This window comes from Dasypus novemcinctus, chromosome 28, assembly GCF_030445035.2.
Source record: "Dasypus novemcinctus isolate mDasNov1 chromosome 28, mDasNov1.1.hap2, whole genome shotgun sequence".
Taxonomy (NCBI): Eukaryota; Metazoa; Chordata; class Mammalia; order Cingulata; family Dasypodidae; genus Dasypus; species Dasypus novemcinctus.
Genome location: NC_080700.1, coordinates 27,661,150 through 27,686,188, shown reverse-complemented (window position 1 = coordinate 27,686,188; position 25,039 = coordinate 27,661,150). Strand labels below are relative to the sequence as shown.

Genomic DNA, 25,039 nt, shown 5'->3' with positions numbered 1-25,039 from the left:
ACATGTAAACTAGTGTGAAATCCTGCCTTCAGTTAATACAGAATAATTGAGAGGTGAATACATGACAATTACTCCTTGAAAATACCATACAGTTAATGGGAAACGTATCTCCAAGGGTTGGATGAAATACCTTGCTGTGTGACTGGGATGTCAACTTGTCTAAGATATTGTGCTGTGTTTGTGAGTGTTTAGAATTACTCACTGTGAATACATGAACATTTTATTAGGAGTCCCTCCTTCAATATCAAAATAAATGGCAATGTTCCATTTAAAGAACAGCCCTTCCCTAGGTCAGGCATATGTGTTTTCCCCAGATAAAAAAATATGTATTTCCCCATTTTACAGTGAATGAGTATGGCATATAAAAATTTTAAATATGGCAGTTAATTTTCTTTTGCCAAAGAAGTATGAAACAGATTCTTTTTTTTATTAGCAAAAAAGTATTTTTTTTCCTTTATTTTTAAAGAAGTTTTAAATTACATAAAAGTTACATTGAAAATATAGGGGATTGCCATATACCCCTGCCACACACACTTGCCCCACATCTTTCTTTAGTGTGGGATGTTTGTTACAATTGATGAACAGATATTGAAGCATTGCCACTACCCTTGGTCTATAGTTTACATTATGGTACAAGCTTTGCACCACACAATTTTATAGGTTTTTGACAAAATGTGTAATGACTTGTATCTGTCATTGCAGTATCATGCAGAATAATTCCAATGTTCCAAATACTGCCCCATATCACACCTCTTCTTTCTTCTCCTTCCCCACAGAACCTCTCGTGACCACTGTCTTTCTATCAGTGACACAAGTTCTCCCATTGCTAGAATAATAATAATTTATGCTTTGGTCCATAGTTGCATTCTCCCTTTATGTTTGTTCATTCCTCAATCTTGATGAGCTGGCGGCGGTGGTGATGCCCACTCTGCTTCTGATTGGGGGGGGGGGCAGATGCTTTTTATTTTTTTTATTTATTTATTTATTTGTAAAGATTTATTTATTTCTCTCCCCTCCCCCCACCACCCTGGTTGTCTGTTCTCTGTGTCCATTTGCTGCGTCTTCTTTGTCTGCTTCTGCTGTTGTCAGCGGCACAGGAATCTGTGTCTCTTTTTGTGCGTCATCTTGTTGAGTCAGGTCTCCATGTGTGCGGCTCCATTCCTGGGCAGGCTGCACTTTCTTTCACACTGGGCAGCTCTCCTTGCGGGGCGTACTCCTTGCGTGTGGGGCTCCCCTACGCGGGGGACACCCCTGTGTGGCAGGGCACTCCTTGCACGCATCAGCACTGCGCATGGCCAGCTCCACACGGGTCAAGGAGGTCCGGGGTTTGAACCGTGGACCTCCCATGTGGTAGGCGGACGCCCTAACCACTGGGCCAAGTCCGCCGCCCCAGATGCTTTTTAACTAACCTTTCTGCAGGGTTGACCAGGCCATGATACTGTGCTTCTTAGGTCTCTACTCTTTTCTTATTAGGATCCCTGGTGACGAAGCATTGACAATAGAAAACGATGGTAATGATGCCACCAAGGTGTCTGCAAAGTCTGAGCAAATTAAATTTCAGAGCTCAGTAAGTCAATTTAAAAACTATTTTTAGGTTTGCTTCTACTACAGTCTTCATATCTCAAATTGCCTTGACTTTTTGAACAGCATTTTGGAGTTACAGGGGACTTCTGAATTTCCTTTAAATTATCCCCATGATCGTCATTTCAGAGGTGGTAGCCTCCTTTCTACATGGGGAAACAGGCTCAATTGCATGAAGTCTCACACCTAAAAAGTAGCAAAATCTGTACTAGAACTATGGGTCCTGGTACAAATCCACTGCTCTTTCTGCCATTCCACTGTGATTCTGATCTTACGGAGGGTAAGCAGCATTTCTGGTCTTAAGTAGGAATATTGTGTTTTAATGTTTATACTGAAATACCAGGGTATTTACTGGGAAGAGCTAAGTGATTGCAATATCATCTTAACATTTAGAAAAATTTCTGGGGCGATTTCTCCCAATCTGGGACATTTATGTACATCGTTAGAGCATTTTTCTCCAAAAATGCATTTCAATTCCTCTTTATTTTTGTTTTTGAAATTGTCATTTAAAACTTTTGTAATTAAAAATTTTTTTTTTCTAGTTTTAGAATTCCCTGCCACAAACTTTTAGGTAATCGACAAGGAACCCATAGCCATTCCTATACTGTTACTTACTGAAAAATAATAAGATGACAAGAATACACCTAATGATGAGAAACCACGCGGGAGCCTAGTATCTATTTCAAATTGAAAGCCTGATTCTGTACTTTCTTCCATTTTCCCCCCTACCCCTTTGCTTAATTCCACGGCTGCTCAAGGAGATACCAGGCAATGGGTTGGCTTCAACAGTGGGTTTCTCTTGGCGCACAGTTTGAGGCTGGAAGTCACAAAGGGAGGCATGAGGAAAGCAATGCTTTCTTCTGAAACTGACGTTCTGGGGCTGGCTGCCGGTGATCGTGGTCCTGGGCTCTGTCACATGGCAAAGCATATGGCGGCCTCTCCTGGCCTCTCCCTTCTCTTTCAGGGTCTGTTTCTGTTCAGCTTCTGGCTGTTCCCTCTGTGGTTTTCTCTCTCTTTTCTGTCAAAATTTCATTCTGCTTATAAAGGACCCCAGGAATGGGATCAAGAACCACCCTGATTGACTCAGGTCACACCTTACACTGCAGCTACCCCATCGAAAGGTCCTACTTACAATGGATTCACATCCCCAGGACGGATTAAGATTATTTATTTATTTTATTTTATTTTACTTTATTTTCACATCTCAATCTCTCTATAATTCTACTGTACACAGCTGCTATACTTTTTCCTTCTCTCTAGTATATTAGCATTTTTTGTCTTTATTTTTTTAATGTTACATTCAAAATATATGAAGTCCCCATATACCCCCCATCCCCTCACCTACTCCTCCCCCCATAATAACAACCTCCTCCATCATCATGAGACATTCATTGCATCTGGTGAATACATCTCTGAGCACCGCTGCACCTCATGGTCAATGGTCCACACCATAGCCCACACTCTCCACAGTCCACCCAGTGGGCCATGGGAGGACATACAATGTACGGTAACTGTCCCTGCAGCACCGCCCAGGACAACTCCAACCCCCGAAAATGCCCCCACATCACATCTCTTCCTCTCCCTCCCTACCCCCAGCAGCCACCATGGCCACTTTCTCCACACCAAGGCCACATTTTCTTCGATTACTAATCACAATAGTTCGTGATCAGTAAGTCCACTCTAATCCATACTCTATTCCTCCATCCTGTGGACCTTAGAATGGCTGTGTCCACTCCACATCTATATCAAGAGGGGGTTTAGATTCCACATGGATGCTGGATGCAATTCTCCTGCTTTCAGTTGTAGGCACTCTTGGCTCCCAAGTTTATTTTATTTTATTTTTATTCTTTCTTTTTTTGTAGATTAAGTTTAAGAACATGTTTTTCTGGGGTACATACAGCTCCAGACACCACACCCTCCTTCTCTTTCATCCTTTCTTTCCTCACTTAATCTATCTTTCCCTCCTGTTCATCCCTAGTTGCCTATTTTGAAGTGTCAATATTTCACTTTAGGCATTTGTGTTGGGGTACAGTTAAATCCTCAAGTCACGCTTTTTTTCTATTCCTTTGTCACCCCCCTCACCTTCGTGCCTGAAGAGGTAAGGTCTCAGTGGGCATGGCTGCCTCTTGCCTTGGGAATGTGGACCCAGCTAGTACCTGTAGGAATTGCAGTGGATCAATGAGCCGGGGACACTGGAATAGGTTTGGACATCAGGCTGTCAAGCTGGTATGTTGGGTGTCTGGAATTGGCCTGAGAAATACAGAGAAGCATTATTTACAAAACATTACCTCGAAAATGAGAATATAAAAGGTTTGAAAGATTAACACGAGAATGTTGAATTTGGGTGTGACATGGAAAATTGAGAATGCCATTTTTCTTGGGGAGAACAAAAGTTTTCGATTGTTTTCTATTGTTGTGAGAGAGAGGCTGCAGGTAGCAGTGTCTTTGCTTTATGCAAAGGATGGTGGAGAGAGAAGTGACCAGCTCACCAAGGCCATCGACAAGTTTGCTTTCCTACCTTCAAAGACCAGAAAGTTACCATTATCAGAAGATTAAAATAGCATCTGCTTAAAATGGAGCTGAGAAGAAATCTGAAGGATTAGTCACCAGCTTTTACTTTAGAATCCAAGGCACTGTAGTTAAAGGACAGTTTATAATAATCCTTTAGAAGAGATTAAAGGACCCAAATAGCTAATTGCTAAGAAACAAATGACACATCCCACACCTATCACTCCCGTTCTCTCTTTTTCTTTTTTCTTCCCTCCCCTTCTCTCACCATCTTGCACACAGGCAGCTGTCATTTCCCTGCCTACGTTTCAAGAATCTCTTTGTGCTGAGCAGAAACTGGCAGAACTCTGTGTTTGCAGTGTTGTCCTTGGTAGCACAAAATTACTTCAGCTGAAATGGCTTCCTCCTGCTGAGAGCATTGAATCCTGTGCACAGTGCGATGAGCAAGACGTTATTTTTGCAAAAGCTTGGAAAGCAGAGTATTGGCTTTCATAATGCCAGAGAAATTTCTTTCAAAGTCAAAGTTCAATGTTCTCAGTCAAGCTGTCACTGGGTGTGGAACTGGGCCTTGCAATTGAGGACATTCATTACCATAGAAACCTGTAAGGAATTTACAAGCTGGTAGCATTCCATTGACCCAGTACTAGCATCCAATGTTGAAAAAAACAAAAAGTAACAATGTGAACAGCTGGGCCCTTTTAGATTGCAGCTTCTGAGAGTCACAAATATTATAATAATGGTTACTTTAAAAGATAACCATACCATGCCAGGAACTTAGTTCCTAAGCCTTAAAATTTACAAATAATCTGATGTTCAGATTGATAACTATGTTTTCATCCCAAAAGTTTGCCACAGGAAAGAAATGGCACATCCAGCATTCAATCATGTAGAAAAATAGCATTATTACTTACAATGCTTTTAGTAGCTTTCTCTTCATTTGAGACCACAATAATTTCTTCTAAGTATTACAGGTGCTATGAAGGTTTGAATGTTTGCTGATAGGGGGCAAAACAGAAATACCGAAAAGTTGAAACTCATCTCTGCAGTAAAGTGAAATTGCTGGGAAGTGGATGTGGCTCGAGTGATTGAGCTCCTGCCTACCACATGGGAGGTTCATGGTTTAGTTCCCAGTGCCTCCTAAAGAAGACAGTGAGCTGGTGTGACGGGCAGGTGCAGTGAGCTGACACAACGAGATGATGCAACAAGGAGACACAAAGAGGAAAGACAATGGGAGACAAAACAAAGCAGGGAGCTGAGGAGGCTCAAGCAATTGAGTGCCTCCTTCCCACATGGGGGGGTCTCAGCTTCAGTTCCCAGTGCCTTCTAAAGAGAAGACGAGCAGACACAGAGAGCACACAGCAAATGGACACAGAGAACAGACAGCGGGCATAAACAAGGGGGGTCGGGGGGCAATAAATCTTGAAAAAGACACACAAAAAATATAAATAATAAAAGACAACAAAGCAGGGAGCAGAGGTTCCCAGTGCCTCCTCATAAAGAGGACAAACAGGACGGTGAGCTGGCACAACGGATGGGTGCAGAGAGCTGATGTGACAAGGCGACGCAACAAGAGACCCAAGAGGCAAAACATAACGAGAGACACAACAAAGCAGGGAGTGGAGGTGGCTTAAGCGATTAGGAGCCTCCCTCCCACATGGAGGTCCCAGGTTTGGTTCCTGGAGTCTCCTAAAGAAACAAAGAAGATGAACAGGCACAGCAAGTGCAAACCACAAGGAGATGGGGAGAGAGAAATAAATACAAATAAATCTTTAAAAAAAAAAAAGTGAAATTGCTGAAATCCAAGCAACCTCAGTTCCAAGGCACCTGCCAAAGTGGTGGAACACCCGATGGGGACCAGCCCCTTCTATCTATCTGCCGTGGTTCCTGTGACATCGCTGTTAATCTGTGATGCCACAGGAAGCTGCTGCTGCGCTAGTAGACATGCAAGGCAAAGCCACAACCAGGAGGGCTGGAGCCGAGAGCCTCACCTGCGGGCAGGGGAAGGTCAAGGCCGTGGGGAGAGCCCCGCAAGCATAGGAGAGATCCCGGACACTCTTGCCTGATCTGAACTTGAAATGGGTTGGATGGCATGTCCGGAGATGGGGGCACGGGGGACCCGAGGGCAGGCGGGGGGACAGAAGGTGTACGGCGCAGGCTTAGAGGGCGCGGGTATTAAAAACGACCCTGCGCCAGGATGTGGTTGTGTTTGGAGCCTCTTTTAGCAACGTGCTTCCCAGAGCCTCCCGTTTCTGGCTGAGCCCAATCCTGCACGTGTTTCTTTCTTGCATCAGGATTTTTTGAGGCTGGCTGCGGAAGCTTTGCAGCGTTTCCCTCTGCAGCGGTGGAAAGCACGTGGTTTTCGTGGACTCCGATCTATTTGGGGTGCAGGGGAGAGCTTACTTCCTCGCAGGGGCGCCACCCCATTTCCGTGGTCAGCTCCCCACGTGAGGGCGTTTCTCTCTCTGGGCCAGGCAAGCATCCTCCCACCTTCTCTCCATCAGCCTCAAGGGCAGGGAGGGCCAGGAGGGGCTGCAGCCCACCCCACCGGTAGCAGAAGAAAAAGCTAGAAAACGTGCCTCCCTTATGCAGAGGCCCTTTAATTCTGAGAGTTGTCCTCCGTTGCGTGCTTCAGCATCAGCCTCTTCCACGCCAGACCCCCGGGCCCCTCGGGCTCAGATGCTTGCTCCCCAGCTGAGCCTGTTTCCTACTCACTTTCTTTTTTTAAAAAATAATTTTATTTATTTCTCCCCCCGCCCATCTGCTCTCTTGTGTCCATTTGCTGTGTGTTCTTCTGTGTCCGCTTGCATTCTCGGCGGCACCGGGAATCTGTCTCTTTTTGTTGTGTCATCTTGCTGCATCAGCTCTCTGTGTGTGCGGCCTCACTCCTGGACGGTCTGCGCTTTTTTTCGCGCAGGACGGCTCTCCTTGTGGGGTGCACTCCTTGCGCGTGGGGCTCCCCTATGTGGGGGACACCCCTGCGTGGCAGGGCACTCCTTGCGCGCATCAGCACTGTGCATGGGCCAGCTCCACACGGGTCAAGGAGGCCCGGGGTTTGAACCTTGGACCTCCCATGTGGTAGACGGACGCCCTATCCACTGGGCCAAGTCTGCTTCCGTACATTATAGCTTAATCTCTATTCCACACGCTTTTGTAAATTATGACAAGATACACAGTGGCCTGTATCTGTCATTGCAATGTCATTCAAGACAATTCCAATGTCCCCAAAATGCCCCCACATGACACATAGTTTTCCCTCTCCCTCCCCTCAGAACCTCCGGTGGCCACTGCTTCTACATCAAAGATAAAAGTTCTTCCATTGCTAGAATAACAATGAGTCTACAGAATAATAACAGTAAGTCTACTCTGGTCCATCATCCATTCCCCAATCCTGAGGATTCTGGGATGGTGATGCCCACTCCAACTCCAATTGAGAGGGGGCTGAGATCCCATGGGGCAGATGGATGGGACTATCTTGCTTGCAGTTGTAGACTCTCTCTGTTCCTTGGGATGGTCATTGTCCATCATCATCTCCTTGATCGTCGTCCTGGGTGAGTTTCTGACTCCTTTGTGTTATTAAATTTGACCCTAAGGACAACCTAATTCTCCATCCAAGAAACTCAAGCTCAGAAAGGGGTACAGGGCTGTGGTGGTTTGGAACTGTATGTACCCCAGAAAATCAGGTTCTTAAAGCGAATCCATGCCTGTGAGTATAAACCTGTTCTAAGTAGAATCTTTTGATTAGGTTACTTAAGTTAGGCCCTTGTAAAAGAGTGAAATTCAGACAAAGAGAGAGAAAGGCACGGAAGCAAGAAGCTGAAAGCAAAGAAACCTGGAAGAGAAGGGAGAGACCATGTGCCTTGCCATGTGACAGAGGAAGCTGGATCCAGCAGCCTGACTTCAGGGAGAAAGCAGTGCCTTGATGGTGCCTTGATCTGGACACTTTCTTGTCCTCAGAACTGCAAGCTTGTAAGCTCACAAATTTCCACTGTAAAAGCCAACCCATGTTATGTGCCTGCATTTCAGCAGTGCTGGCAAACTAGGACAGTAATTTAGCAGGTAACAAGCCCATTATCAAATGAACAGTTTAGAACGTGTTCCTCATTTGAGGGTGAAATGTTAAAGAATACTCCTGCTCGCCCATAAATTGTCCCTCTGTGCCACCGCAGGGCCACAGCTCTAGGCGCATGGTGATTTTAATTTTTTTTTTGGTTGTCGGGCATGGGCTGTCATTTTTGAAAAAGAAATGTCAAAGAGCCTGAGTATCATTTGTAAAGTCACGCATTGTTTTTCCAGAAGTAACATTTTACACGTCCCTCTTGGCCTCTTGGGTCTCTGCAAGGGATCACGGGTTGAGCAAACAAATGGAATTGCATTTTTCTTGATTTGGGATTTTAGCATTAAACTTTTTTTCCCTTAGAATTTAATATTTTAGATTTCTCCTTTCTTAAATTAGAGACATTCATAGAACCACGTCTTGGGGTAAAATTTGACCCAGAATATTCTATTATTTTTAAAGTATTTCCCTCCCCCACCCCCCAGAGAAATAGATAAAAATCTTTGGTTCTTATGTCATTCCTTTGTAAACTGCAACTTGTTTTGGCATAGTAAGACCTCAGATTTTCGAAGATGAATTCTGTTAGCAGCAGCTGACCTGAGAATTGTGAGATAGAAAATGGGATTCTGGAATGCCTTGCCATGCTTACTTTAGTCATGTTTTGACTAGACCAATATGTTGTGATGCAATGCGATGAAAGAAATATTTCGGTTAAATGTGAAGATGATTTCTATTGTAACCCTTTGTGACTTAATGCACCATTGCTCCTTAAATAGAGGGCTCATATAGTGTAATCACGAGTTGTGACATTTCCCATCTGTTTCTTGTCATCAGATTTTTTTTTTTCTGAAGCCATCTCATCTCTGTTACCATGGAAAAGCCAAAGACTTGTTAGGAAGGTGTTTTCTGAGCTCTCAAGTACTCTGAATAATTGCTTTAAAATCATGGTCAAGTTAACATGAAAACATTTCAACTTTATCATTTCCTTATCACATTTGAAACACTTATATGTAAAATGTTCAAAAGACCTTGGGGGACTATTGTCATTTGAAGCTATTACCTTTCATTTCCTCCTCTCTCAGGATTAAATAAGTCATTAGAGTGACCATGTTTTTTTCCCCTTCAGTTTACCTGTTAATCTTTCCTCCACCGACCAGCATGATAAACATTCAATTTAACTGATATTTATTGAGTACAAATATACTATGAGTCAGGCAATGTTTTGGGTGGTAGAGATAAAAGCAGTAAAGAAAACAGAGCTTGTACTCAATGAAGAGAGTGAAAGAGACTGATAGACAAAGTCACTTGTGACCAGAGATGATGTGGTAGGGTGGAAGAAGAACACACAGAGAACACACAGACACGCATGCAGACATGTACAACACTACACATTTGGACAGCCTGCTTTAGCTACAAATAGCTGTACGCATAAGATCTAATGATGAGCCACACAATCACAACTCGTCATGGTGTATCTGATGTCTGTGAAAAGTATGGACCTTGGAAGGTCCGACTTAGAAAAGGAAATTCTGTAATGAGATAACCACAAGAATATCCCAACCACATCACACTGCCTGGGATGGCTATAAAATAAAGACAGACAAGAAGATGTGTGGGTGAGGATGGGGAGAATTTGGACCCTCCAGCCACTGCTGGTGGGCCTCGGCCAGGGTCAGCCGCTGTGACAAAACAGCTTGGCGGTTCCTTAAAAAGTTGAGCGTAGGATTACTGCACGACCCAGTCATTCTGTTTCTAGGTATTTGCCCAGCATAATCAAAACACAGGTTGACACAAAACCGTGTTCACCAGTGTTCATAGCATCTTGTTCACAATAGCCCAAAGATTTGGAAGCAACCCAAATACCCGTCAACCGACGAATGAATAAACACAATGTGGTCGATGCACAGAATTCAATACTATTCAGCCACAGAAAGGAATGAAATGCTGATACATGCTACAACGTGGATGGACCTTGAAGGCATTATGCTGAGTGAAAGAAACCAGATGCAAAAGGGCAAATATTGTATTATTCCATTTATAGGAAATGTCCGGAAGAGACAAAGCCATAGAGACAAAATGCAGATTAGAGGTTTGCCAGGGGCTGGGAGGGGGGCAGAGGGGAATGGGGAGTGGCTGCTGATTGCTACTGGAGTCTGGTTTTGTTTGGCTTTGGTGATGAGGACATTCTGGAATCATATCGTGGCAATGGTTGCCCAACCTGGTGCATTTCCTGAGGTCACTGGACTGGGTGAATTTTATAGTATGTGAATTAGTTCTCTTTCATTTTTTAAAAAAAGAATATTCTGTTAACTGCAGGAAGAGATGACGGCCATTAAGATCAGTGCCAGTGGGAGAAAGGCAAGGAGACACAGGGTGAAAATGAGAAAGAACACATGTTTTCCTGTGACCCTTTTTAGTCTGGCCCTCCTTTTGATCACCTGCCAGCCCAGGACTCCTTTGGTGGGTTTTCTAAGTGCCTTGGACTCCCTTGAGACTGCCTCCCCCCACTGCTCCCAATCAGTTGCTAAGCTACTGCAATCCAGAGAACTGTTCTGAGAAAGAAACGCCAAGAAATAGAAAAAGGAGAAGCTGGGAAGGAGCCTCGAGGGCGGCTAAGCTAAAATGGGCAGAGAATTTCCGTCTGCTGGGCACGCTGGCTCTGGTTTCTGCCTGAGTGGGCCCTTCCTTTGCTGGAGCTGTGGGGTGTTGCTGTGTTTGGCATGATAATTCCCGTTCAGCAGCATCGGGGCGGGCTGGGGACTTCCTTACCTGGTCCGTCCTTTCTCTCTTTCCTTGCTCATCCATTTCTTGCCTGTTCTGTGCCCCAAGTGAGTGTGGGAAGCAGTGGCCCATGTGTGGGGTCTTCATTCTGCAATGTGGCAGGAAGGCTTTGGGATCTAAGCACGCTCAGCTGGCCTCAGCTTTGAGGGTCGGCTTGGGCACCCTTCTGTTGTGCACCTGTGCAAACTGAGCACACAGGTACCCAGCAAGGACATGGGGAAACCACAGTTTGTTGAATGGTTGGAGAAAATGCCATGTAAAAAAAATATATATATATATAAAAGAGTTTAGAGTAAAAATTATCCTGATCCAAAATTTGATACTCATTTTTATTTTATTCATTTATTTCTGAATGTGTCAACTCAAGATGTCATGGATCTCGAAAAATCACCCCAAAAGGCTAATGGAAAGAAGCTCAGCCCTAAGCAGTCATGCACTGATGAAGACAAAGACAAGGCAACACAGCAGGCCTGGTTGGAACAGGTGGGCGCTGTTTGTGCTATTAATGAATTGAATTTGTGGTGCCCTTCAGTGTTTTCGCATTTGATGTCCTCCGTTCATATTTTGACAACGCGGCCATTACTAGTGGCAGAAAATGTCACTGTGCCTTTATATAAAAAGCCTGCAGCTCTGGCAAAAGTGAAACTTTCTTTGAGAGCCTAGTTGCAATTTGCAACAAGGCTTAAAAAAAAAAAGCCACTGTGTTCTTTTACGTGGATGCACGTAAAAAATTTAATCCATTTTTTATCGCCCCTGGTCAAAGAAGAGAAAACGACGAGTTGAAATCAACCAATAATATGGGAAACCCATAGACATCCTGTACTTTAGGTTCTTTTCCAATCCAAGATTGAAGATTTGCAGCCAGTTGAGAGCTGCTCCTGGTTCTGTCGTGCCCTCTAGAGGAAGAAGTGAGAACAGACACTGCAGATCTGAAAACCAGAGGCTGGGTCCTCCCGTGCTGGCCCTGGCAGGATGATCTGAAGAATTTCAGGCTGTAAGAATCCTTAGAGAGCCTCTAAATCCAGCCCTTGGGTTTATTTTTATTTTTTATTTTTTAGGAGGTACCGGGGATTGAACCCAGGACCTCGTACATGAGAAGCAGGCGCTCAACCACCGAGCGCCATCCACTCCCAGCCCTTGAGTTTTAAAGGTGAGAACATTGAAGTCCAAATAAAAGAGGTTCTGCCCTCCTCCTGGGCACCTTTGAAGCAGGGTTACTTAGGGAAGGAGCGCTCACCCACACCACCCCTGCCTGCCACCCAGGCTAACAGGACAGAAAATGAGGGCGCAGTGCACGTAAGAAGTTGGAGGACTTGGTATGTGCGTCATCCACGTGGGCTTTCTATTTTCTTTATGAAGGAGGAGGTAAGGTCAGGGCTGAGGATTGAGGGGAAAAAGGGAGACAACTTGAAATCCCTGTTGCAGGCGTGAGCAAGCCAAGTGACCAGAGCCACCCTGTGGCGCCTGAGCAGGGTCCAGGGTCCAGGCCAGGCTGGTGGGCACGGCTGGGGGGCCGAGGAGTCCATCCCAACCCGTCCAGGGACAGCGGAGGGGCTCAGGCAGGGGAGCATAACTTCTCCTTGCCAAGGTTCACACACCTGTAAACTCAGGTAAATGATCTCACCTCCGTCTCGCGGTTGTCGTGGGGGTTCGGGGAGTCAATTCACAGAAGATGCTTGGAACTGTGCCGGCGCTCCATAGGTGTGAGCTACTCTGAGAATGATGGGGGGTGAAGAGGATGATGATGGTGGTGGAGATGCTGCTGCTGCTGGAGCCAGTCGAGCAAGGGTTCTCACGGGGTGCACTTGGGGTGCTTGGTGGGGGGGGGGGGTAAATCTATGCCTGCCCCCTTCCAAAAGAAATCACTGAAGACATCTGGGAAGCAGATCTGACTCGAGCAGTTGGGTGCCCGCCTACCACAGGGGAGGTCCTGGGTTTGGTTCCTAGTGCCTCCTAAAAAGAAGACAAGCACAAAATGAGCAGACACAGAGAGTAGACAGCAAGTGCAAACAACGGTGTGGGATGGGAGAAATAAATAAATAATGAATCTTTAAAAAAAATAAATGAAAAGACATCTACCTTTGTTCTCACTTGGAGCAGCCCAAATGAACTCCTGGGTAAAGCTGCTAACACTTTAGTCATTTTCTCTCTCTCTAGGCAACTGGATTCCCAAGTAAGCAAAAGAAATACAACTTTCCCCCTTATGTTTGTGCTTGAATTAAAGATAATAGTAAGAGGCGCGCAGATTTCTAGTTAAGATAAAAACTCAAATGTTGATACTGGGCAGAAGCATAGGCCGCTGCTACTCCCCAGCATGACATATTCTCTCCCACCCTTGACACTTGCGCACACACACACACACACACTTAAGGAATGAGAAGATAATGAAAAATCACCAGACATGAGAAAAGATTCAGGAGTACGTAGTGATTAGAGAAATCATTCTGAGGTATCAGAATACATAGTACCATCTAAAACCAACTTGCCATTAGGAAAATGCAAAATAAAACCATGAGATAATACCACACACCTGTTAGAGTGGCTAAAATATATAACAGTGATAACACCAAATGCTGGCAAGGATGTGGAGAAACTAGATCCCTCAGATGTTGCTGGTGGGAATGCAAAATGGAAAAGAGCTTGGCAGTTTCTTTCTTTTTTTTTTTTAAAGATTTATTTCTCAGGCACCCCCCCCCCCCCCCGGTTGTCTGCTCTCTGTCCATTCTGTATCTGTTTGTATTCTCAATAGGCGGCTCCAGGAACCGATCCTGGGACCTTCCAGAGAGGGAGAGAGGTGATCGTTCTCTTGAGCCACCTCAGCTTCCTGTTCTGCTTCACTCTTGTCTCTCCTCTGTGTCTCTTTTTGTTGCATCTTCTTGCTGCGCCAGTTGTCCACGTTAGCTGGCACTCCTGCGCGGGCAGCACTCCACGTGGATCAGCTCACTTTGCGGTCCAGTTCACCTGCACCAGGAGGCCCTGGGCATCGAACCCTGGACCTCCTATTTGGTAGACGGAAGTCCAACTGCTTGAGCCACATCCGTTTCCCTTGGCAGTTTCTTAATAAAATTATCCATGCAGCTGCTCTGTAATGTACCAATTGCGCTCATGGGCTTGTGTCCAAAGTCATGAAGATGAATGTTTGCACAAAAACTTGTTCACGCATGTGTGTGGCAGCCTTATTTGTCGTAACTGAAATCTGGAAACAGCCCTGCTCTCCTTCGGTGGGCGAATGGCTGGACGATCTGTGGTCCATCCATACCGTGGATGCTCCCCAGCCAAAAAAAGGAGCAGCTGATACATGCAACAGTCTGGACAAATCTCCAAAGAGTTAGGCTGAGTGGAAAAACAGAAACAATTCCCAGAAGGTTACACTTTGTATGACTTCAATTTTGAAATGACAAATTTATAGATATAGAGAACAGATAAGTGATTGCTGGGTGATAAAAGGGGGAGGTAAGAGAGAAAGGAAGTAGGTGTGGCCATAAAAGGGAAGGGATCCTTGTGATGGAAATGTTCTGTATCTGAGTCTTATAAATGCTGTTATCTGATTGTCAGATTGGACTCTAGTTTTGCAAAGTATTGCCAATGGGGAAAACTGGGTAATGGTAATACAGAATGTGTATTAATTATTACAGCTGCATGTGAATCTACAAATATCTCAAAATAAATAGCTTAATTTTAACTCTCTCTCATCTATCGGTCTATCTATGTAATCTATCTGTATCTCCCTATCATCTGTCTATATATTTCTAACATCTATCTATCTATCTATCTATTAATCAGCAAAACTATCAATCAATCAGTCTTTAATGCAGTCCTGAAAAACAAGATTAGGCTTGAACAAATTGCAAAACATACAATATTTTAAAATAGATTCACCAACATAAAGATGTCGATTCTCTCTAGTTAATTTACAAAATACTATATATAGCAATTTTATATGGTTATAAATTCCAAAAATAGATATTGGATTATGTTTGTAATCTGGTCTGTGCGTGGGCATGATTAAGTTATGATTAGGGCTTTGACTGGGACACATCATTAGGGCACTGGCCCTAAAGTTCTCCATTTGATAGCAAGGCAAAGGACAGAGATGAGGGTTTTTGATGTTGGAGTTTTGATGTTGGAGTTTGATGCTGAAGCCTTAATCTGGAGCCCCAGGAAGTAAGCTCACAAAAGAAAGAGAAGCAAGCCCTGGGAAGAGAGGAACCCTGAGCCCAGGAAGAAGCAAGCCCTAGGAAGAGAGGAACCCTGAACCCAGAGAGAAGCAAGACCCTGGAAGGGAGGAATCCAGGGAGCCTGAACCCTCTCAGACATCGGCAGCCATCTTGCTCAAACATGTGAAGATAGACTTTGGTGAGGGAAGTAACTTATGCTTTACGGTCTGGTATCTGTAAGCTCCTACCCCAAATAAAAACCCTTTATAAAAACCACCCCGTTTCTGGTATTTTACATCAGCACCCCTTTGACTGACTAATACACTATATATCCCAGCTAGGATAACCAGGAAAGAATTTGGATAGGACTAGCCTTTCCAAATATTCAAACATATTATAAAACCTCTATAAATAGAACAAGGTGGTATTTGCACGTCACTGGAATAGAAAAGAAAACCAAGGAGTAGACGCAGTGCATGTGACAATTTAGAAGGTGGCAAATGTACCATCTCAAATCAGTGGGAGAGAAAGATGGACTTTTTACTAAATGATGTTGAGACACCTGGACAGCCATTTGGTAAAAACTAAAACTGGATCTCTGCCCCATACTGTACCCAGGATAAATTCCTAAGACTTCAGAGATTTAAATGCAGAAAGTGAAACTACAAGATACCTGAAGAGGTCATTTAGTGCTGTCCCATCTTATCCTAGAATTAATACATACATAGTGCACACCTTTGAGATTGTTTCTACCAAAAAAACTGTGTGCCCTCCCATGGCTTAAAGTTCTCCATTTGATAGTGACATGGATCAACTGCATAAACTCAGCACACTTTTGTTTACTGGTGTCCAAACAATGAGGATTTTCACTGAGATTCGCAGAGGCTGTTAACCAGTTGGTTTAGTTTGGTAGGCTGCCGAAAGGCAGATAGCATAAAATGGGTTGGTTTTTACAATGGGATTTACTGGATTAAAAGCTGGGGAGCAGATGTAGCTCAGTGGTTGAGTGCTTAATTCCCATGTAAGAGGTCCCAGGTTCGGCCCCTGGTACCTCCTTAAAAAAAAATCTTACAGGGAAGCGGACTTGGCCCAGTGGTTAGGGCGTCTGTCTACTACATGGGAGGTCCGCGGTTCAAACCCCGGGCCTCCTTGACCCGTGTGGAGCTGGCCCATGTGCAGTGCTGATGCGCGCAAGGAGTGCCCTGCCACGCAGGGGTGTCCCCCGCGTAGGGGAGCCCCACTTACCAGGAGTGCGCCCTGTAAGGAGAGCCGCCCAGCGCGAAAGAAAGTGCAGCCTGCCCAGGAATGGTGCTGCCCACACGGAGAGCTGATGCAGCAAGATGACACAACAAAAAGAAACACAGATTCCAGTGCCGCTGACAACAACAGAAGCCGACGAAGAAGACACAGCAAATAGACAGAGAGAACAGACAACTGGGGTATGGGGGGTGGAGGGGGAAGGGGAGAGAAATAAATAAATAAATAAATCTTTTTAAAAAACAAACAAACCCATATTGTCTGAGTAAGGGAGGAAAAAAAATCTCAAAAAATTAGTGTTTAAAAAAAAGAAGACATCATCAGAGGATTTCTCCCCAAGCTGCAGCTGTGGATGATCAGGCATGTGACATTTCCCCTCTCCTCCAGGCCTTGCTGTTTTTGGTTTCTGGCTAATGTGGTTTCCTTGGCTCCTGGGGCCTTCTCTCTCAGTTTCCGGGTTCCTCTCAGTCTCTGCAAATTTTTTTTTTCTGTGGCTGTGGCATTTTATTCAGTAAAAAAGGGCTCCAGTAAGAGGATTAAGACCCACCCTGGATCATGCCCTACTGAAGGATCTAATCAAAAGGTTCCATCTCCAGTAGGTTTACAGGGCTGGATTAGCTATAAGAACAGGATTTTCTGGGGTGCATGAAAGCTTCAAACCGACACACCAATATTTTGGTTATCCAGTGGGAAAAAGAGCCTTCATTGGCACTGATTACCTCCAAAATGAAAGAGGAAAAAGAGGACAAAAAGGCAGAAAGAATTCAAAGCACTGTTACACATTTGGCCACCTTTAATTTCATTTATTGTGATTTAAATGACAGTGATACTCATCAATCCGGAAACAGATCAAAAGCTTTTGATCTAAGACAAAATAATTATTATTTTAGAATAGGAGTAGTCACATGCCTGGTGGAACAGTGTTAGGGGGTGAACGGTGTCCCCCCAAAAGATATGTTCAGTTCCTGGCGGCGGACTTGGCCCAGCAGTTAGGGCATCCGTCTACCACATGGGAGGTCCATGGTTCAAACCCCGGGCCTCCTTGACCCGTGTGGAGCTGGCCCATGCGCAGTGCTGATGTGCACAAGGAGTGCCCTGCCACGCAGGGGTGTCCCCCGCGTAGGGAGCCCCACGCGCAAGGAGTGTACCCCATAAGAAGAGCTGCCCAGCGCGAAAGAAAGTGCAGCCTGCCCAGGAATGGCACTGCACACACGGAGAGCTGACACAACAAGATGATGCAACAAAAAGAAACACAGATTCCCGTGCTGCCGACAACAACAGAAGCCGACGAAGAAGACGCAGCAAACAGACACAGAGAACAGACAACCAGGGCGGGGGGTGGTGGGGAAGGGGAGAGAGATAAATAAATAAATATATCTTAAAAAAAAAAAGAAAAAAAGAAAGATATGTTCAGTTCCTGACCCCAGATCCCATGAATATGACCGGTTTTGTAAATAGGACCCTTGATTAAGTGATTAATTAAGATGAGGCCAATCAGAAGCCAGGTGGGCCTTAATCAATAGGACCAGTGTCCTTTTAAGAAGAGAATACTGGACACAGGCAGAGAGACAGAAGAGAGAATGCCATGGAGTACCAGGAAACCATCGGAAGCTACAAGACGTGTGGAAGGGATCATTCCTCGTGGACCTGGATTGAAGCTTGGCCCTGCAGACATGTGGATTCCCGACTTCTGGCCTTCAGAACGGTGGAGCAACGAATGTCTGTTGTTTCAGTCCACACGTCTGTGGAGCTGTGTCCCGGCAGCCCTGGCAAGCGGAGGCAACCGACAATACACTTTCACACCGGCAGCCTCCCAACGAGCAGAAAGAGGACGCCAGTTTTGGAAAGTGAAAATTTGTCTTCAAGCTTTTCCGGTTATTTTACCGTGAATTAGAATAGAAAAGGGGTCAGAAGGTAGGTAGGTGTGTCTGTTTATCTCCTGTCTGCCTCATGGGTCCAAACGTGATCTTTCGAGATGAAGCAAAAGAAACAAAAGTGTTTCTCAAAAGTGATTTTAATGACCCGCTGTAATGGATCATCTACTCTATTAAATCTTCCCTTTTTGTACTACACGATCATAAAATAATTTAAGACTGGTTTTCATGCCTGCCTAATGGATATTAGTCTTATTTCTTTGTTGCTAGAGTTAGGTCCATAGAGTGCTCTGTTAGGACTCTTTTTTTTTTGACTGGAGAATTACCTATGATGAATAATAGAAGGGTAAGGGTATATTTTATTTTACTTTTTTAATGATACAATTAGATCTACTAAATTATATCAAGGTATAATTTACAAATTATAAATAAAATATTTTAAAATGAGTTTTAGTTATAAATTATAATTTATAATTCATGCATTTTACATGTATCAATAATTTTGACAAATCTATGCACCTGTTAACTTTCACCCTAATCAAGGTGTAGACTGTTCTGCCTCCCCAGGAAGTTCCCTTGTGCTGTACAAGTTAATTCAGTGATTAGTTCCAAATTCTGTAATAGGCTATTTCCTTTAGCACCACCTTGACGTCCATGAGGATGTGCACAGACTGAGAAAATGCAAAGTATACAAATTGCCAAAGGCTGCCAATGCAAAAATACCAGAAATGGGTTGGCTTGTATAAAAGGGATTTATTTGGGGTAAAAAGCTCATAGTTTTGAGGCTGCAAAAATGTCCAAATCAGGGCCTCACCGACATAGTCCAATCAAAAGTGATCTAATCAAGTGACCTAATCAAGATCCCTTAACTGAATCTAATGCAATCAAAGGGCCTCACGCCTATGGGAATGGGTTAGTTCAAACAGCAGTCATTTCTGGGATTCACAAAAGAACTTCAAACCGTCACACTGCTCAGGGAGAAAATCAAGAAACAGCAGATATGAATGACAATATGTGAGCTCTCAAAAGTGCCTTGAAAATCAAATGAAGAAAAGGGTAAATGCTGTTTATTGTGCTCTCACATTGTTGGCTTTTCTTTAATGTGCCTTGAGAATTAAGAGTTAGGCTTTTATTCTTAGGACAGTGCCCAGTTGCATTTTATCTTACTGAATTGCCAGAGAAACCCCTCAAGTCAGGGTGTGTTTATGTCCATTTCACAAATGAGGACTTTGAGGTTCAGAGAGGTTAGAAGCTGACCCAAGACAAGGCTTATGGCTGGTCAGTGGTAGACCCAGGACCCAATCTTAGATGTGTTTGATTCTCTGCCTCTTATATCACTCCTGCCAAACACTGCCCACCCCCTCATAGCTGTCAGGTCCAACTTCCAGCCTTGACCATAGACTAGCCTTAGAAACATTCTGAGGTAGAGGTTGGTAAGATCAGAACTTTCCTAACTCCCAATCAAATCCCTTCCTATGTCTGTTTCCTTTCTCAAAACTTCCTAGAAGGCTTCCCAAGCATCTTAAACATATTCACACTCTAATATTTATCTCCTTGTAACTAGGAGTTCCTGTTTTATTAGTTGCCTAATTTTAGCTAGGTATTAGGAAGAAAAAATCTGATTAAAGACTTATCTACTAAAACACAAGCATAGTCTTCTGGGTATGGATTTTTGCATGTGTTTAAATCTTTGTTAGCCCAAATACATCTCAAATTAGTGGCATTTCTAGAATTTAGGAGGAGACATTTGGGCAAAGGAGATTCCTCTAGCTTTTCAAAATATATGTTCATTTGACAAAAGGTAAGTTTGGGCTGACATCATCCATCCATCCTTGCCAGAAAACTTTTCATCTATTTTTTTAAAATATTTTTTTCTTTTGGGTAGGCTGTCTTTTCACTTTTTTTCTTTCTTTTTTTTTTTTTAAGATTTATTTATTTATTTTTCTCCCCTCCCTCCCTACCCTGGTTGTCTGTTCTCTGTGTCTATTTGCTGCGTCTGTTGTTGTCAGCGACATGGGAATCTGTGTTTCTTTTTGTTGCGTCATCTTGTTGTGTCAGCTCTCCATATGTGCGGCACCATTCCTAGGCAGGCTGCACTTTCTTTCATGCTAGGGTGGCTCTCCTTATGGGGTGCACTCCTTGTGCATGGGGCTCCCCTACATGGGGACACCCCTGTGTGGCACAGCACTCTTTGCATGCATCAGCACTGCACATGGGCCAGCTCCACACGGGTCAAGGAGGCCCAGGGTTTGAACCTTGGTCCTCCCATGTGGTAGATGGATGCCCTAACCACTGGGCCAAGTCTGTTGCCCTTTTCTTCTATTTTTGTTTGCTTGCTTGAAGTTTTGCTAGCATCATGGCACAGGCTCATTCCCACTCCTCAAGCAGCCAGTCAAGTGCAGTGAATTTGGGGGAGTCTTTGGAGTGAATGATGAATGCAATTGGAGCCTACACTATCTTGGAAAGGTTTTGCACAAGGACCCAGTTTTGAATTTAAGTTCTGTGATTGAGCATTCATAAGGCAAAACCTGGAAAGTGGATGTGGCTCAAGCGATAGGGCCTCCGCCTACCATATGGAAGAACCCAGGTTTGATCCTGGGGACCTCCTGGTGAAAAAGAAGAAGAGAAATCATGCCTACGTGGTGAGCCAGTGCCTGTATGATGAGCTGAGTGCCTGCGTGGTGAGCCAAATGCCTATGTGAGTGACAGCGTGGCAAGCCAAGTGCCCCCGTGTGAGCCAGTGCCTATGCAAGTGAGTCATGCAACAAGATGATAACACAACAAAAGAGAGATGAAGGGGAGAGTCAAGGTGAAGCGCAACAGAAACCAGAAACTGAGGTGGCCCAGTTGACAGGGAACCTCTCTCCCCATCAGAGATCCCCAGGATCAAATCCTGGTGAATCCTAGAGGAAAAAAATGAGAAAAGACAAAAAGAGAAATAGATACAGAAGATCACACAGTGAATGGACACAGACAGCAAAAACAGCAGGGTGGGGGAAGGGGTAGAGGAAGGGGGAAAATAAATAAATAAATCTTAAAAAAAATACAATAAAATAAAGCAAAAACCTAAGCTAAGGGTTTCTTTACTTAATACCTGACTTTTGTATTGTTTCCCCAGTTCAATCTAGGTGCCTGTTGGTCTAACTTATTAAGAATCTATGTTATAACTGGCCATCCAAGCAAGGGAGACTCAAAGGAAATGAACCATGCCTGGTATTTTGTTGAGACTTACTCTGTGAAAAATCCGACCAAGTGTTGAAAAGATTCTTGTAATTTCAGAAAGAAAAGAAATAACAAACTTGAAAATTCTACCTCCTCCGTCCTACCCACCTGTTTAGCTAGGATTACTTCTCTAAATTGCTTTTACCATTCTGTCCATTTTTGTTGAACATTAATTTGCAAGACTGTTGTTTTTGACTCACACAATTTCTGCAAAAAGTGAATGGACTAAAAGATGGCAAAAACCAACCAACCAACCCAAACAACGTATGGTTTTTCAGATCTGTGATAAGTTTTGGAGCACTATGTTGGGGCTCTTGTTGGAATCAGATGTACAATGTTAAAAAAAAAGGCGGGGGGTGGGGAGAGGACAAATGCACTTTGATTTCAATTGATAAGAGTCTCTAAAATTCGTTGGGAACCTTGAAGTTTACAGAATACTTTTGTTCATGCACTCATCCATCTACAGACCTTTACTGAGGCTTTCCAGGCTCTGCAAGTGCAACTGGGAGAGAGACCCACACACCACCATCCACCCAGGGCTCTGACATGGGAAGAAATAGATTCAATCCATTTTGCAGAGTAGGACATCTGAGTCCTTTGAGTAGTAAGTGATCAGTTTAAGGGCTCATGGGAAGGGATGAAGCAGGGAACTACACCCCACATTTTCTGGCTTCAGTCCAAACTCTTTGTCTTTTGTGTAGCTGCTTCCTATGAATCTGCCATGCCATCCAGGCAGAACTTTTCCCCCAGGCCTGGCTATTCCCTTACAGTTTATTTTAGTGTCCATGCTTGAGGATACATGCATGTGTGGTTCTTTTGTGCATCTTCCCTAAAATAAAGTACCTCTTTGAAAGGACATTCCTCATATAAGAAAGTAAGGATGATCGATACCTTTGTGGAAAAGTTCTACCTTTAGGTTACCTCACATTTTCAGACCATAGATATTTCCATTTCATTCATTCAACAAATGTTTATTAAGCAAAATACCTTGCAACTCTTCCAGTGAGTGAAAGAGAAAAAAAATCCCCGCCTTCATTGGGGTTACTTTGTATTGCAGAGAGGTAGATGATAAAAAATGAAAAGCAAGGATAAATAAAGTAGATGATGTGTTAGGAAGTGATAGATGCTATTTTTTTTTTTTTTAATGGGGCTGCTTAAGGGAAATTTGGAGTGTGGAGGGAAGTCAAGATATGCTGTGTTGAGAAGGTGGTACTGAGAGGAGGCTTGAATGAGCAGAGAAGTGTGCTGGTATCTAGGACAACCTGCCATGGAAGTGGTTGTTTGTCAAGCATGTTCTGCTTGCATTTTTGTATTTACAAGACAGACTTGCAGAGACATTCATTGGCAGAAGAGCAGGTGCTTGACGTGGCTTCTGGAACTGGGCCTTCTCATGTGCACTTGTCCAAGTTCAGGTGTGTTCCTGCATTTTCCACATCAAATTATCAACTGGTTGGATGTGCACATTAATTACCTTTCAAGAGGACGTATTCTATTGATGTTGTGCCTCTGTAGGCAATGCCCTTAATAAATATTTTGCATACCTTCTAATGACCATGAATGGAATTAATTACGCTACAAGTATAGTATTACAACTCAGGTTTACTTTAAAAGATGATTTAGATCGATTTTCAGATTTTATTTTGTTATGATTAAATTTCAATACAGTTAAGTTTTTGGGAAAAAAGGCAGAAGTTTGGGGCTGCTTTCCACCATCTTCTTTATCTTTTTAGTAGAACCAGATATCTTTACAATTTTAAGTTCATTTCTTCCAGAATCAATGTCTTCCCGAACAAGGCATTAGTCATGCAGGGATTTCATCCAGTTCTAACCAACATGCTGGACCCACCTTCCCCCAACCTCAACAGAAAAGCCAGAGCATTTATACCCCATCGGGCAGGGACTACTGCCCTTAGCCAGCAGGAAGCAGCTACAGAAGAATGACCATTGCCTTTCAGCTCTTCTTTAAGAATAAGGGTGTAAACTCTCTGAGTGGGCACTGAGGCAGGTTATTATAGGAGAGGAGGGAAGGCTGCTGGTCAGAACATGGCCATGAGATCCTGCCCAGCAATCCCCTGGGGAAGGCAGCTGTTTGAGAACAAAGCTGTAAACATTACAGCTAAAAAGCCCATGAGGACCCAAAACTAACAGCTGAAGGTAGAAAGGCAACCAATTGCTGAGACTAGCTCAGCAACAGATCTGCACAAAGGGAAGGCAATGCAAAACTGAAGAAATAAATGGACAGAAAGAAAGACACAAGAGAGGAAACAAAGATGGGACTGGGGGACTTCACAGCTTTTGAAACTGAGAGCCTCAACCCACATCGTATTTATTTGATAGCTAACGAGCAGCTGTTTGCTACAGGAAGCAACTTGCAACATCTTCTACAATAACAGGAAGCAACTTGCAACCTCCTCTACAATAACAGGAAGTAACAAATAGGTAAGCCAGTTTCCCACAACCACCAATCAGGACAGCAAATAGCTGAGGTCCCTCCATAACTTGGGGAGGGGGAGGAGGAAAGGGTTTAAAAAGACCTACCCCAGGGCCCCGTTTGCGCATCTCACCCTGTTGCACACACTTGCATCCATGTCTTGGGTATGTACTATCTCTTTTCTTGTTTCTTAATAAACTCTTTACTGGTTTCATTGAAAAAAAAAAAAAAAGGCAGAGGAGCAGAGTGTGCCATGGTTCTGGGGCATGCATGGTGTTGAAAGACAACTGGGAATACCAGTGTTTGGAGGGTAGTGAGCAGAGGGGAGGGTGGTAGGAGGTGAGGTGGTAAAAGAGTGGGATGGGGTCCTAGAAAGGACTTGGGCTTGTACTCTGGGCCAGATGAGAAGTCATTGCAGAGTTTGGAGCAGTAGAGGGATGTAGTACCTTCCTGGGCAGGTGACTGTTGGGAACTAGACACTACACAAAGCAGTAAAATTCTGGAGGTTGAGCTTGGGGAAAGAGAGTGGTATGTGCATCCATGAAAGGGTCTGAGCATCCTCTCACAGGTAATGGGAGTAAGTACTTGAATGAAACAGATGTTGATGATTTTGGGTACACTTATGTTTTTTGGGTATATTTAGATGTGACTGTGTTAAGGAAATCATATAATATAAAACTTGGAGTCCTTCTTGACTCCTCTTTCTCTCACCCTATACATAATCTGTGTCAGAAATTCCCATTGGCTCTTCACTGGAATTATCATGTAAACCAGAATCCTCTTGCTTCCCATCACCTTCACACTACCCTGGTTCATCCACTCCCTCATACCTGGACCACTGCGTGCTCCACTCCATCTTTCCACTGCCACCCACCCTGGGCCACCCACCATCTCACTCCTGGACCACTGCGTGTCTGTGTTAAACCTGCCCTGCTTCATCTTTGCACTACCACCGTCCTGCTGCATTCACCCTGTCACTCCAGGACCACTGTGGGTCCTTGTCCCCTTCTGCCTTTGCTCCACCAACACTGATGCAAGCTGCCATCTCATGCCTGGACTACTATGAGTTCTTTTTACCACCCACCCCTCTCCACCTTTGGGAGTCATGACAGCCGATTCCCAGTACAGCAGCCTGAGTCAGGATCTGACTGGGTCACCATCTTCCCAGATCTCT

The 25,039-nt window shown here is 44.1% G+C and overlaps 1 long non-coding RNA gene across 2 annotated transcripts in view; it reads left to right on the top strand.

Moving 5' to 3' along the window:
* The window catches only part of LOC131276368 (uncharacterized), a 146,394-nt gene that overhangs the window by 19,968 nt on the left and 101,387 nt on the right, over positions 1 to 25,039 (top strand). For both annotated transcript variants that reach the window (XR_011647711.1, XR_011647712.1), the window contains exon 2: positions 11,292 to 11,407. This is a non-coding gene — a long non-coding RNA (uncharacterized lncRNA). The remainder of the gene's footprint in view (positions 1 to 11,291; positions 11,408 to 25,039) is intronic.